This window comes from Scyliorhinus canicula, chromosome 7 (assembly GCF_902713615.1).
Source record: "Scyliorhinus canicula chromosome 7, sScyCan1.1, whole genome shotgun sequence".
Classification (NCBI taxonomy): domain Eukaryota; kingdom Metazoa; phylum Chordata; class Chondrichthyes; order Carcharhiniformes; family Scyliorhinidae; genus Scyliorhinus; species Scyliorhinus canicula.
The window spans coordinates 195,167,002-195,182,063 of record NC_052152.1 but is presented as its reverse complement, the minus strand read 5'-3'; the positions used below and the strand labels follow the sequence as shown (position 1 = coordinate 195,182,063).

The window sequence follows — 15,062 nt, the reverse complement described above, 5'->3', positions numbered from 1 at the left end:
TGTACAAACTCCACACGGACAGTGACCCAGAGCCGGGATCAAACCTGGTACAATGCTAACCACTGTGCTGCCCTCATCGTATTAATATTAACACATCAGCTTTCAGGAGGGGTTACCAGCCATGGGAACCACATGCGGAGATTTCCTTTTTTTGCTTCCAAATAAGGGGTAATTTGGAATGGCAAATCCACCTACCCTACACATCTTTTTGGGTTGTGGGGGTGAGACCCATGGGGAGAATGTGCAAACTACACACAGACAATGACCCAGGCCTGGGATCGAACATGGAACCTCAACGCCGTGCTAACCACTGCGCCACCTGTACATGCAAAGATTTCCACTTGTAATTCCTCCTCCTTTGCGACTATGTTATCAGGTATTTTAGAGATCACAGAACTTTGTTACCATAAGCTCCCCAAGATTTTCTGTGGGGCCAACTGAGATGCGGGTTAGCAACAAAAACAATCAATACTGTATATTTATACCACGCCCTGAAGGCACTTTCACAGGAGCCAAACAAAATCAGATCAGGTGACCAAATCTTTGTTCAATCTTTGGTAAATTTTAAAGGTATGTCTAAAAGGGCACGAGGAGCAGAGTCGATGACTTCATATTGAGGGTAGAAATTGGGAGACCAGCTCTACTTTGGAATAGTCAAGTCTGAACAAAGGCATGAATGATGCTTTCAGCAGCAGGTAAGATATGCATGGACAAACTCAGTGGAAATAGGTAGTCTTAGTCATGTGACACGAATATGCAGTCATAAGCTAATTTCAGGATCAAGTAGACACCAAGGTCATGAGCAATCTGGTTTAGTCTCACACAGTTGCTTGGACAGCAGAGTTGGAGCAGGGACCCAAAAACAATGGCTTCAGTCTTCCCAATATTTATATGGGAGGAAATTCCTGCACATCCGGTACTGGATGTTGAATACGCAACCTGATAGTTTAGCATCAGTGGAGGGTGGGTTGAAAGAGGTGGTGGTGAGGTAGAGCTGGGTGTCGTCAGGGTACATGTGGAAACTAACACTGTGCTTTTGGATGATGCACCAAGTGGCAACATATAGATGAGAAATGGTAGGAGGCAAGGATAGATACTTGGGAGACACCAGATGTGTAGGTGCAGGAAGAACCGTCATTGGAATGCATACCCTGGCTACATGAAGTAAGAAGTGAGACCAGTCCCACCCAGCAAGGCAACAGTGGAATGGTGTTGGGAGGAGGCTAGTGTTATCAACCGGGTCAAAGACTGCAGGCACATTGAGGAGGGAGTTTATCTTTCCCACACAGAATGTAATTTGTGAGTTTGATACTAGCAGACTCAGTACTGCAGCAGGTGCAGAAGCCAGATTAGAGGGATTCCAACATGAGAGTTCCAGGAAAGATTGGGGAGGCGGCAACACATTCAAGGATTTGAGAATAGAAAGTGAAATTGGAGATCAGGCAGTAGTTTTGAAGGATGATAGTATCAAGGATTGTATTGTTTTAAGAAGTGCGGATGATCTAAGGAGAGCAAGACAACATCCAAGGGAGGCAACCATTACCAATAAGGACCAGTTTAGCTCAGTGGGCTAAACAGCTGGTTTGTAATGCAGAACAAAGTCAGCAGCGCGGGTTCAATTAACGTACCGGCTTACCCGAACAGGCGCCGGAATGTGACGATTCAGGGCTTTTCACGTAACTTCATACTTGTGACAATAAAAGATTATTACTATTATATCGGCTAACATGGGGACCAGAATGGGAGATTAGTTGGCCAGCAGTTTAGTGGGAATAAGATTGAGGAAGCAGGAGGTGCGTCTCGTAGATACGATGACCTTGGAAAGGGACGGAGGGGAGTTTAAAGACGACGATCAGGGTAGAGGTTAGCATTAAATTAAGTTTGGCCAGGTGGGTTAATGGAAGGGAAACACCCTGCAGGTACAGCAAATAAATCAGAAAATCTTGATTTTAGTGACAAAAGAATCCATGAGTTGCTTGTGTTTATTGTTGGAGGAGAGGACAGAGACAGGAGAGGAATGAATACAAGACAACGGTTGCTGTAGAGAAAAAACACACTAAGAGGTGGTAATTAAAAAATGAATTTGCCCGACAGAAGTTCAGAAACTAGAAATATATTTAATTCCAACCCGTTACCCCTACACAAGAGGTGGTATGTTTTTCAAACACATGTGCACCGCATATTGGGAATTTACACATTACACAACTTTCCACACAATAAAATGAATGGATGAAAATTGCACTGGTACCAACTAACAAATTCTAAATTTGTGCTCCCACTGCACAAGGTACCCCCAACCAAAGCTCTACCCCTACAGGCTTTGCCAGACATGATAAATGTACAAACCTGAAGTAATTTAAAACAGTTCATTAATAATCATGAGCCATGCCAAATCATTGTCTGGTATATCACCACTTGCTTCCTAAGCACAATTTTCATCCTTTCTTTTCCAACGCTTCTATTACAACGATTATTATTCCACAGGACCTTCAGCACCTCAACAAAGGGGGCATTCTTTATGTGAATTCATATTGGTAACCATCTGCTTATTCAACTTGGGACGGTATCACAGCCAAGGTCCAGCCTGCTACAAGTTCACAAAAAAAGGGAACTATAATTGGACACTAGCCCGGAACAAAAATAAAACAAAAATCATAATTTTCTGTTGCTGATTGCTATCCAATGAACGTTGTAATAGCAGTTATGGACAGAATTAAAACTGGCTGTGACTTCCCCCACAATTAAATAGCATGCCTGCATTCATCGCACATTTACTAGGAAGGGAAAGACATATTGGAAAAAACAGTGCCCAGGAGACAGCCAGATCATCTCAAGAGACAGTCAATTTGTAATCATTTCTAGTTCTTTCATTAGCTCCCGATGCAAGGTACTTGCTTGCTCAGATTTACACTGTAAAGTTTCAATTCCAGTTCACACACAAACAACACTTCATGGCAGAGACAAAGTGCACAAATGATCAAAACTACCTGTTGCTATGATTCTTAGAGCTGGAGGAGCTGTGCTTGGATTTCTCACGGTCCTTGTCCCGATCCTTTGACTTGTGCTCCTTATGTTTGTGCTCTTTATGCTTGTGTTTCTCTTCACTTTTGCTGGACTTGTGAGAATCTGCAAGTATGCAGGGAAGAAACAATTGTCTGTTGTCATTTCGGTTTGCTTTCTTTTTGCACACAAAGTGAAAAATCTTGGAAATTATAAAGATTATACAAACACAAGTGTCCTTGCAATTCTTCATTTTAAAGCAAACCATGCTATAATACCACACTCCGCAAATTGACATCCATCAAGACTTGCCATTGAAATAGCTGTCACACCAAGATGCCTCCTTGTCTTCTGAAGCGGTCATCTTTTGCACTGGTTACCCTCTGGCACACTTAAGCAGGATTTACTGGCTATTGATTGCCTTCCCTGACCAATAGGATCCAGTGCAACTCCCCTACTGAAAGCTGCTAACTCAGTTCAAACTACAGATCAAATCAAGGAAATTATCGGTCTGTGCCATCACAGGAATCCAAAATGAATCTTGTATACAATTAGCAAATCTCAAGTAGTTTTGTTCATTTAATATAGTAATATAGAATCTGGGGAACTACTCTGAGCTTTACAACCAATGCAGGAGGTAGCCACATGCAAGGTAATTATTAATAAGAAATTATAGATCCAGAATTAAATAAGAGTGACAAAGATTCAAAGCAGCTAATGGCAAATTTAGGCCTGATACCAGGAAGTTCTTCATATAGACTGGACACTTGGGGATCTTGAACCCCCAAGAAGCAGTTGGATACTGTTTGAAGGGATGAGAGCTGCTTTTGAAAGACAAGATAAAGTTTGTTTTCCTCTTTATTCTTTCAGGGGATGTAGGTGTCATTGGCAACCATCCCCAATTAGCCTTGAACGGAGTGGCTTGCTAGGCCATTTCAGAGGGCAGTTAAGTGTCAACCACATTGCTGTGGGTCTGGAGTCACTTGTAGGCCAGACAAGGATGGCATATGCCCTTCCCTAAAAAGGATACTTGTATGCCAGATGTTTTTTTTTATAGGTTCATGGTCACTATTACCGAGGCTAACTTTCAATTCCAGGTTTTTGCCATGGAGCGTGAGTGAATGTGGCCCTACAGATTAAATTGGGCAATTGACTGCGACATTGTAAAGGAAGAATAAAGAAAGCAAAACCTTTATTTTAAAAAAAAAAGGAAAACACGTCAAGAACTGCATAAATCATATACAGGCCTAATATACTTTTCCTGAAATCAGACACCTGTCCTGAACATACTGATCAAACCAATCTTAGCACCGATACAGTAATAGCAAGTCATATCAAGGTCAGCACCATTTTGTTGCACGCACTCAGTGGTGTCATTCAAATAAAGCAGGAAGGATGTTCACAAAATAATCTCATGGAAGATATGGTGCTCCTCATTCAAATTTTACTGCAAAGACTGAACGCAATCTGGCCTTCTGGTTAACAACATGCAATACAATACTGTTGGGCAGAAGAGAAACAGGCTCTCAATACTTGTATTGATACAAGAAGGATTCAGAGATAAATGCAAATCTATTAGTCAAAACTGGTATTTATTCAAGCATGTTCTAGATTATTTAAAATGATCCTGGATTGGCAATATTCCAAGTATCCAGAGGAAGTAACAAACATTGCCCAAAATTTGGCTTTACAATAGAAAAACTTGCACTATTGCATGGGAAATCAACTGGTGTGTGCAAACCCAACTGTTGCTGTTTTCTGGATTGGGGTGGGGGGGCACCATTTTGCACATGACTAAACCATAAATCATTGTAAATTTGAAGTCTTGGAGCAAACCCAATCAAAGCAGACATGTACAAACTAAACAGCAACCATAACGAAAGACCAGTACTACAAACATGAAATGCAGATAATACAGTAGCTGCATTATAATGCTGGAGCTATTGTTAGAACGGGATTTTGCTCAACTACAGCTGGCATCCACAGTTACAGGCTCAGAGAGTGCGGAAGAGAAAACTGGGAGAGCGGCAGAAGGAAAAACACTTCACTCTTTCAAGGATTACTAGCAGAGACCAGTCATTCCATCGTATATCAAACAGAGAATGAAACAGGGCCCAGAATGAAGCATGAAATGCAGCTTCCATTCTGCCTTGCACAGGTTCCAAACAAGAGTTAAAAGTCAAGGGCAGCGAATGTGTTTCTGCACGAGCATAATCCAAATGAGAGAGACATGGGCTCATTGAACATACAGTGCAGAAGGAGGCCATTCAGCCCATCAGATCTTCACCAACCCACTTAAGCCCTAACTTCCACCCTATCTCCGTAACCCAATAACCCCATCTAACGTTTTTGGTCACTAAGGGCAATTTATCATGGCCAATCCACCTAACCTGCAGATTGTTGAACCAGAGCACCCGGAGACGTGCAGACACGGGGAGAACGTGCAGACTCCGCACAGACAGTGACACAGCGGGGAATCGAACTGGGACCCTGGCGCTGTGAAGCCACAGTGCTATCCACTTGTGCTACCGTGCTGCCCACATTTGCTCGCCGCTTTGTATATCTTCTTGGTTAACAGGGGAAGGAAAGTAATCACCTTCACTAACTCCACTCCTTTCCAGATCCCTGGTTGCTAACAAAAGATAAATTGATAACTTCAGAAATTGAAGATAAACATAACCCTGGTGAACTACTGGCAAGAATCACACAAATGGATGACCAGCCCCAGGTTCAATTCTAGTCGTGTGCAGAGATAAGAAAGTGAATTCAGCTTGGCCAGCTAAAATTCACTTCAGTCTCTTTACCAGAGCAGAAACTAAGATTCCTCCACCTAGTTTCAGTGCACTCTGCTGGAAGGTACACCCACATGATCAGTCAAGAACAAAATTGGATTTGACTCGAGGGAAAACCTGCCCAAGACAAGTAAGGCTGTTGACGGTGCAAATGTAAAGAATGGCTACCTGTGCAAGTGCACAAGGGTGCCTGGTGTCTACGGAATGGCAGTCAGTGCCATCAAGGATACTGAAATGAATGAAAAATGAAAATCGCTTATTGTCACAAGTAGGCTTCAAATGAAGTTACTGTGAAAAACCTCTAGTCGCCACATTCCGGCACCCTGTTCAGAGAGGCTGGTATGGGAAATTCTATTGTAAAACAAAAATGAAGCGGATGGAAATCAGCCGAATGTGGCAACCCCGCGCGTGGGCAACAGTCAACAAAATGGCTCATGGGCCACACTCCGAACCCAGATGAGCCGCATGAAGCCGCCATACCACAGGCTGCCCACCGATGTTGTATGGGGTTGCTGATCAATAAAACAGCCCTTACCCACAGATCCCTACTGTTTAATATAGAAACAAAAGCCAAGGTACCTTGTCAAACTTTCAAAATAAAAAACTGAAAATGTTGAAACACTCAGTGGATCAGGCAGCATCTATGGAGAAAGTTAACTGTTTTTTCCTCTCTCTATTGATACTGCCAGAACTGTTGAGCATTTTCTGCTATTTCAGATTTCCAGCATCCGCAGTATTCAGTTTTTGTGAAGAGCCTACACTGATGGACACTCAAATCAAGACAAAACTAGTTCTATTCCCCAGTCTATACTGGGTAAATGATGTTTAGAGCAAACCAACAATGTAATTACGTACTTCTCTGGTGCCAAATAGCTAATTGATCACTCATGCCCAAAGATCAGACCCTTCAAGTGTTTGGATTTAATCAGTTTGAGTTTGTTTTCATTTATAAAAAAAAGTGTTTCCCAAAAACGTAAGCATCACATGAAAAACATCAAACTAAATCAGCAGCTCCGGGAGAGCAATCAAGAGTCCTATTTCTCATTGAAATATATGGAATTCTGTTAGGGCAGGACAGACTGGATGCAGGGATGATGACCCCAACTTGGGGGTCTAGAACCAGGGGACACAATCTCAGAATAAGGGACAGCTCATTTAGGACTGAGAGGAGGAGAAACTTATTCACTCAGTTGCGAAACTGTAGAATTCTTTACCTCAGAAGGCTGTGGAGACCAAGTCATTGGCCCACCGAATCTGCCCTGGCCCTGGGAAAGAGCACCCTACTTAAACCCACACCTCCACCTTATCTCCATAACCCCACTTTATTTTGGACACTAAGGGGCGATTTAGCATGGCCAATCCACCTAACCTGCACATCTTTGGACTGAGAGAGGAAACCGGAACACACGGAGGAAACCTACGCAGACACAAGGAAAAAGTGCAAACTCCACACAGACAGTCAACCTAGGCCGGAATTGAACCCAGAAGCTATGAGACTGTAGTGCTAACCACTGTGCTGCTAGATTTATAGAAACTAAAGGGGTATGGGGAAGAGAGCAGGAATATGGCATTAAGATAGAAAATTAACCATAACACTGAATAGCAGAGCAAATTCAAAGGGCTGAATGGCCTACTCTTGCTCCTATTTTCTATGTCTCATTTCACTATTAATATCAGCAATGTAGAAAGATCAATTAAAAATCAGCCCAGAAAAGCTATTATGATGAGACTCCAGCGGGCCCTTTCTCGACATTAAGTGTTATAGTTTATCCTAAGCTATATGGAATGCTGCACTGCTGCTTCATGGCGCTGAGCACACAGATTCGATCCTGACCCCAGGTCACGGTCCATGTGGAGTTTGCACAATTGCCCTGTGTTCCAAACAGTTCCAATTGCGTGGTTCTCATCCTCACAACCCAAAATATGTGCAAGGTAGGTGGATTGGCCACACTAAATTGCCCCTCAATTCGAAACAACAGAATTGGTACTTTAAATTTATTTTTTAAAAGCCATGTGGAATGCTAGATCAGGACATTGTTCTTTCCTCTTCTCTCCCTAACACTAACTTTCTTTCACGTTGCATCGATGCTTTACATATGACACTTACATGGGTTAGGCAAATTATTGCTCATCTTTGTGGTCCTTCTGCTAGGTCAAAAATCCACTCCTTAGTCTTTCACAATCACATATTGGCCAAAGCTTTCTAATTCCCCATCCAAATATATAAACATACAAATTCAGAAGAAAATGAAATGAAAAATGAAAATCGCTTATTGTCACGAGTAGGCTTCAATTAAGTTACTGTGAAAAGCCCCTAGTCGCCACATTCCGGCGCCTGTCCGGGGAGGCTGGTACGGGAATCGAACCGTGCTGCTGGCCTGCTTTAAAAGCCAGCGATTTAGCCCGGTGAGCTAAACCAGCCCCTGAAGAGCAGGCCATGCAGCCCCTTGAGCCAGCTCAGTCATTCAACAAGATCATGGCTTGTCTCATCGTGACCTGCTAGATTTGTGCCTCCTCCTGATAACCTTCCAAGGGGTTTTGACTGCCTTGTTAGTCAACTCTCTACCTTAAGAATAGTCACCTGTCTCTACTACTCTCTGGGGTACAGCTTTCTAAAGATTCACAATCCTCCCTCCTCATCTCATTTTTAAATGAGAGACTCCTTATTTTTAAATTGTGTCACATTTTAAAATGTGAAGTTTTGGAAAAGCTTTGACAAATTTGCATGGCATTACGTAGACAAAAGTAAATCTGGCATCAAACCAGGTTTAGAAAAAGTTATTAGAATGGATAACATTGTTCCCGGTGCAGCACTCCACCCATCCATTATAATGTAGGTGCATTAACACCCACAACGGGCTGTCACTCCCAACAGTGGCACTACAATTAATTATATGGCCTAACCGGCAACCTGTCATCAAAATTAACTGGATCAAGATTGCTACCAAGATAGTTCATGTTGGAGGGCACTCAAGCCTGGAGTACAGAAACTATTACTTAACCTCCAGAGTTTATAACAAGCTTTAAGAAGTTGAGATGGGAAGAGAAAGACTTGACCAGATCTAAAATTTGTCCTTGCTAATGATTCAAATCATACACAATACAATAAAAAACAAAGTGAAGATTAAGTCTTCAAAAATCCAGTGGGATACTCTCATCCCACGTGAAAAGAGTTTTACTTCCAGCAAGCAGAAGACCTGTAATCTGGCCTGATGAATAACAAGTTAACATCCAATGGGGAACTAGCATGGATGGGAATAGAGTAGGCCAACCCCATCCCAAATAATCATAGCTGCTGCTCCGTCAGTAGGGTCACATAAAAGGAAACAAACCTTCCTTACAGAAAGAGTCCAGCCCATAAATTGCTGGATGTACCAGACCAAATCAGTGGATAAAGAATAAGGTCAAGCAAGCAAACAGGAATAAAGTCAGTAAGTTAGTCCCTCAAGCCTGTTCTATCATTCAACAAGATCATGGTTGATGTGCTTTTTAGGTGAATTGGACATTCAGAATTCTCTCTCTGTGTACCTGAACAGGCGCCGGAGTATGACGACTAGGGGATTTTCACAGTAACTTAATTGCAATGTTAATATAAACTTACTTGTGACATGAATAAAGATTATTGAAGCACTCTTGGGTAAATGACCATACCTAACCAGTGGAAACAACGGCTTACCACCAAATTTCTTCTCCAAAAAGCAACTGAGCCGCACAAAAAAAGGTCAGAGATTTGAACTCTGACCCTTGCATTTGGTTCATTTCACCTCAAAGAACTGTCCCATTTCTTAGTTTTGAATACCAGACAGTGACCCTGCTTGGAAAATGTGCGTATGCAGCGACTGTATGTCATTGTGTCCCTTGATGATGTAACAGCCCAGGTTCACATGGCAAGTACAGGCACTTAGCTCTCTACTACCTCCCCTGTTAACATAATTGGAATGGCATCACAGTATGATTCACTGATTCAAGGAGCAAATTAATAACTCTTATAACAGTCTAGCTCCCTCTTTAGTCATAGTTAGTAAACTGACAGCCTGGAATGGACCGAACTAAATTCAACCAGTTAAGTCCCAGCTTTGATTTTCAGTCCTTTTTCAGCGAACTGATCTGAATCAGAATAGCTAATAACTAGCTTCAGATCCCCCATGGCTGTGAGGAACGGCAGATTCTATAACTTATCATTCAGTGATTCCTGCTGGAAGGAACACGTGGCATAACTGGTCAGATCAATTTTTACTGCACACTCCCCAACCTAATCTCGGCTTATTCATGAAGATGACACGAGTGTAAAACCCCAACATCAATTAAGTCAGATCTCACAATAAGCTGGCAATTCCAAAAGGAAGAAAACCCTTCAAATTATATCTTAAACATTCCAATTATTCAGTAATGACAAATTATGCAGAACTTAGTGCTTTCGGTCTACTGAGCAGAAGCTTGCTAGGATCTTCATGAAACCGATCAAGAGGAAGAAATGCACGGTAACAGGTGACAGTGAGGGGGGGGGGGGGGGGGGGGGGGTTGAGCCCCCCCCCCAATCGCCATCATGCATTATTAGTCAGTGACTATGTTCATCACAGCATCACTTTCAGGGATTTCAGCTGAATCTCTGAAATATTTGTGTTCCATGATGGCTGTGGTAAATGTAGCACTGGATGCATGCAGAACAGACCAAGATCATCTCAGGACCAGTACTCAAATTAGGGAGAGAAGGGAAGTCAGACAGGGTTTCTGCATCTGATCTCTATTCACTGACATCTGCTGAAAGGTTTCCCACAAAAGAAATGGATTGATCTTTGCTGTGATTTCCCCTAGGCTAGACTAGTCTTAACAATATGGTCGCATAACTGAAAGGCCACATAAAATACTAAAGAGGCATTAGAAATGTGGAATCACACCATGAGTCACTCTTTTCATAAGAGAAATTGAGAAGAGCCTTGAATTGGAATCCTGCTCAATAGTCATTCATTTAACTAGTAAATTTGTATTCAGAGAACTAAGTTTCTCAAACCTCAAATACCCTGCTCTTCAAATGAAATTCAAAGTCAAATCTAATGCATCACTGGGGTAATAGCACCTCATTGATCATCAAAATTAAATGAGATGCACATTGGCAAATTGAAAAATTCTGGAAAAACGTTTTACTCTGTTCTCTAATATTTTACAATTTACATTTTTGTAACAGCACCCAGGCAGCTCCTGCTCTCCACTTATTTTTAAAACAGTCAAATGCAGTTTTTACAATTAGACTCAACTCTGCCCCTCTGCCTCATTTCCTTCTTGAAGCATTTGACCATGCAGCCCAGTAGAGCAGGTTGCCATTTGACAGGGTGGCTTTGACACACTGAAAATCCAAACCTAGTTTCTATTGGGTAATTTGAATTTTTAAAACAGGAAGATGTTGCATTTAACTCATAATTGGTAGATTATTTCACACTAAAAAGGAGAGATACTTTAACTCAATGATATGCAGAGAATGTAACTAACAGAGTCCATTAGCAGCAATTCACAATTCTAACAGGATCACTTTCAAAATTATTAACAAATCTAAGTTGCACGCAAGTTTCCATTCTTTATATCCCGTATTATCATATCATCTACAGTTCTAATTATATCAACCGTTCCAAAGTGAAAACTTTTAACTCGATCAATATCTGAAAATCATTATCACCAAAGACAACATTATTTTAAGCCTCACAATGTGATCCTTTCTGAATATTATTAGGTAGTGCAAAATGGAATATAACTGATCACAAAGCTAATCAAAATGTGCCTCATCCCCTCAGTCAGTTTCCCCAGACTTCCTGGAGAAAGGAGGAAAGCAATTAAAAAAAAAACATTAAAACAAGCCACTTAAAAAGATGCATGTTTTTTTTTAAAACACATCCAAACATGTCGCTGCTCCCGGCAACATGGCAAAGCTAACATTTATATGTGCAAAGATGGGACCACCACTATTTTTTGAAAACGAATCTGCGATGATCGTTTCATTTTTTTTAAAAAAGCAATAAACTCTAGGGCACCTTCTGGAATATGTACACCAGTCTGGTGACAACATAAAAATAAAATTAACAGCATGACCTGGAAATGCAAACACCAAATTCCCCCCAACCCCCCCACAAGAGGTAGAGGGGGGGAAAGCAACAAGAATTGAAAACTTAAATTTAAAAATATTGTTATTTAGTACAGATATAGATTTTATATACATACATATATATATAAAAAATATGTATATATAACCTTCACAACGCTGCCGCCATGTGAGTGGAAGCATTGCTGCTCCATCACACCAAAAAGAGAAATCAGAATGCAAAGAGAGAATCTGCAGCAAATAAAACAATTTCTGCTTTTTAATTTTTTTTGTAAATCTTCATGCCAGGGTTTTTTTTCCCCCATGTGTGTTTGTCGGTAGTTCCTCAATTTTAAATGGCCAGCAGCAGCCAAAGCAAGCAAGCACATTGTGCTGCTTCCTCCCAGCGCCTGTGAGCCTCGCTCTTACCGACAGTCACTCAGACAGACAGAGAGAGAGAGAGAGGGGAAAAATAAAATGGCGCAGAGACTAAGTCCTAACGGCCGAAAAGCCGGCCTTCCCCTCGCCGCGGCGGCCCGGCCGAGGGCGCCAGCGGCCCGCCGGCGGGCGGACGCCGGAGTCTGGGCGCGGCGGCGGCGGCCGATGGCCAACGGGGGGTGGCGGGGCGCCGGCAAGGCGGTCATTTGGGGGGCCGAATCGAACAATAGGGCTTGTGGGCACGTCGACGGGACTTAGTCTCTGGACGCCATGTCTGATCCTCTTGTTCTCTCTCTCGTTCTCTCTCTGTCCCTCAGAGAGGAGGACGGGGGGGGGGGGATTTTTTTTTTAGGGGGGGTGAACGGAAAGACACAAGTTGACCAACATTTTTCAAAAAAAAAATTTTTAATAAATAAATTTCCACCTCAAAACTCACCGTTCAGACGAGAATCCGTGTTGACCTGCGACAGGAGAAGAAAAATCGAGTCAGAACTTTTCTTTCCCAAACACCTCCCCCCCCCAATCACTTTAAAGTCATTCACCGTCAAGGGAGGGGTGACATTAATTTTTTTACACGTTTCAAATCGGTAAACGGTTTTATTTGGGTGGGGGGGTAGTGAGTCGCTCTTGCAAACCGGACTGGCGGTTTACAGGCCTGTTCCACCTACCTGCGAGAGGTGATCGACGCTCATTTTGGAGTTTTTTTTTTAAAAACCCCCCCACCCCAGTCCTCCTCCTCTGTCCTGGCTGATGGTGGTGGCGTTTGTTTGCGCGATCTTTCTTTTTCTTTCTCTCCTCCTCGAGGGTCGACTTGCTCGCACGCCAAAGACCTGCCTCGGATTGAGCTGCCCCGGCTCCTTGTGCAACGACTAAGTCCCGGTTTCGGCGGACTGCGCATGCACGTGGCTTCAACTCGCAAGGCCCGATTTACATGTCAATTGCTGGGCTCAGCCGCAAGAGCGCCCCCCTCTCCCCTCTTGCCCCACCTCCCCTCTTGTCCCCACCTCCCTTGTCACTCTCCCCCACCCCTTGTTCTCCCCACCCCCTTCTCACCTGTCCCCCACCCCCTCCCCTCTTTTCCCCCACCCCCTCCACTCTTTTTCGCCACTTCTCCCCTACTCCTCCCCTCCCCTCCCCTATCCCCTCTTCTCCCCTCCCCTATCCCCTCTTCTCCCCTACCCCCTCCCCTCTTCTCCCCTACCCCCTCCCTTCTTCTCCCCTACCCCCTCCCTTCTTCTCCCCTACCCCCTCCCTTCTTCTCCCCTACCCCCTCCCTTCTTCTCCCCTACCCCCTCCCTTCTTCTCCCCTACCCCCCTCCCTTCTTCTCCCCTACCCCCTCCCTTCTTCTCCCCTACCCCCTCCCTTCTTCTCCCCTACCCCCTCCCTTCTTCTCCCCTACCTCCTCCCCCACACCCCCTCCCCTCTTTTCCGCCACACCCCCTCTCCTCTTCTCCCCCTCCCTTCCTTGGCACTCCCTCCCCCACCCTCCCTTGTCACTCCCCCCCCCCACCCTCCCTTGTCACTCCCCCCCACCCTCCCTTGTCACTCCCCCCCCCTCCCTTGTCACTCCCCCCCCCCTCCCTTGTCACTCCCCCCCCCTCCCTTGTCACTCCCCCCCCACCCTCCCTTGTCACTCTCCCCCCACCCTCCCTTGTCACTCTCCCCCCACCCTCCCTTGTCACTCTCCCCCCACCCTCCCTTGTCACTCTCCCCCCACCCCCCTCCCCTCTGTCCCCCCCACCCCCTCCCCTCTTTGTCCCCCACCCCTCCCCTCTTTGTCCCCCCTCCTCCCTCCCTTGTCACCTCTCCCCCACCCCACCCCACCCACCACCCCTGCCCCACCACCACCCTCCTGGAGCATCAGACTCCGTCCTCCCAGACACAGACAGAGAAAACTTTTTTTTTGCAAGGGCTGAGAATCAGCCCTTGGTCCCCCACCCAGAGAGAGAGTAAAAAATCTTTTGCTTCTAGTTGTTGGAAAGTTGGGGGAATACAAGGGAAGCCCACCCAATAGAAATTTTGGCACTCACACACACCCAGACTGACCCCCCCTCCCCAACACACACCTCACCCGATGCACACCCCCTTTCAGAGACCCCAATAGACCAGCTTCACAAAAGTTAATCCAGCAGCCACATTCACCAAGACAAATGATGTCACAGTGCTTTCTGCTGATGCCGGTGTTTCACCATCATAAAAGCAGGATGTCTTGCACCAGAGTTTTAATGACAGTGGCTGTACATTTATATGGAGCCATGAAAGCTGTAAATGTTTCGAACAGTGCTTTGCATGGGCGTAATCAGGCGGAAAGTTTTAATGCCAGACAAACAACGGCATGGGTGGCACAGTGGCACATTGGTTCGCACTGCCACCTCACGGCGCCAGGGACCTCGGTTCAATTCTGGCCTTGTCTACGTGAGTTTACACATGTGTCTGCGTAGGTTTCCTCCGGGTGCTCTCATTTCCTCCCACATCCAAAGATTCACAGGTAATGTGGATTGGTCTGGAGGAAAGCGAGTTGGAGAGACGGGGAGGTCTAGGGAGGGAATTCCAGAACAACTCGGGCAACTGAAGGTGCGGCTGTCAATAGTAGAGCAATTATTATTGGAGATGGCAGGAGGCCAGAATTAGAAGTATCTGAGGGTCGTGAAGCTAGAGAAGATTGCCGAAAAAGGGATGGGCGAGGAGAGAATGTTGAAAGCATTGCAAATTTTCAAATTAAGATGTTGTTTGACTGTGGGCCAATATCGATGAACGAGCA

General features: G+C 44.4%; 1 pseudogene; it reads right to left on the bottom strand.

Moving 5' to 3' along the window:
• Positions 1–13,245, bottom strand: part of LOC119969160 — a 111,294-nt pseudogene extending 98,049 nt beyond the window's left edge.
• Between the last annotated feature and the right edge of the window lie 1,817 nt (positions 13,246–15,062).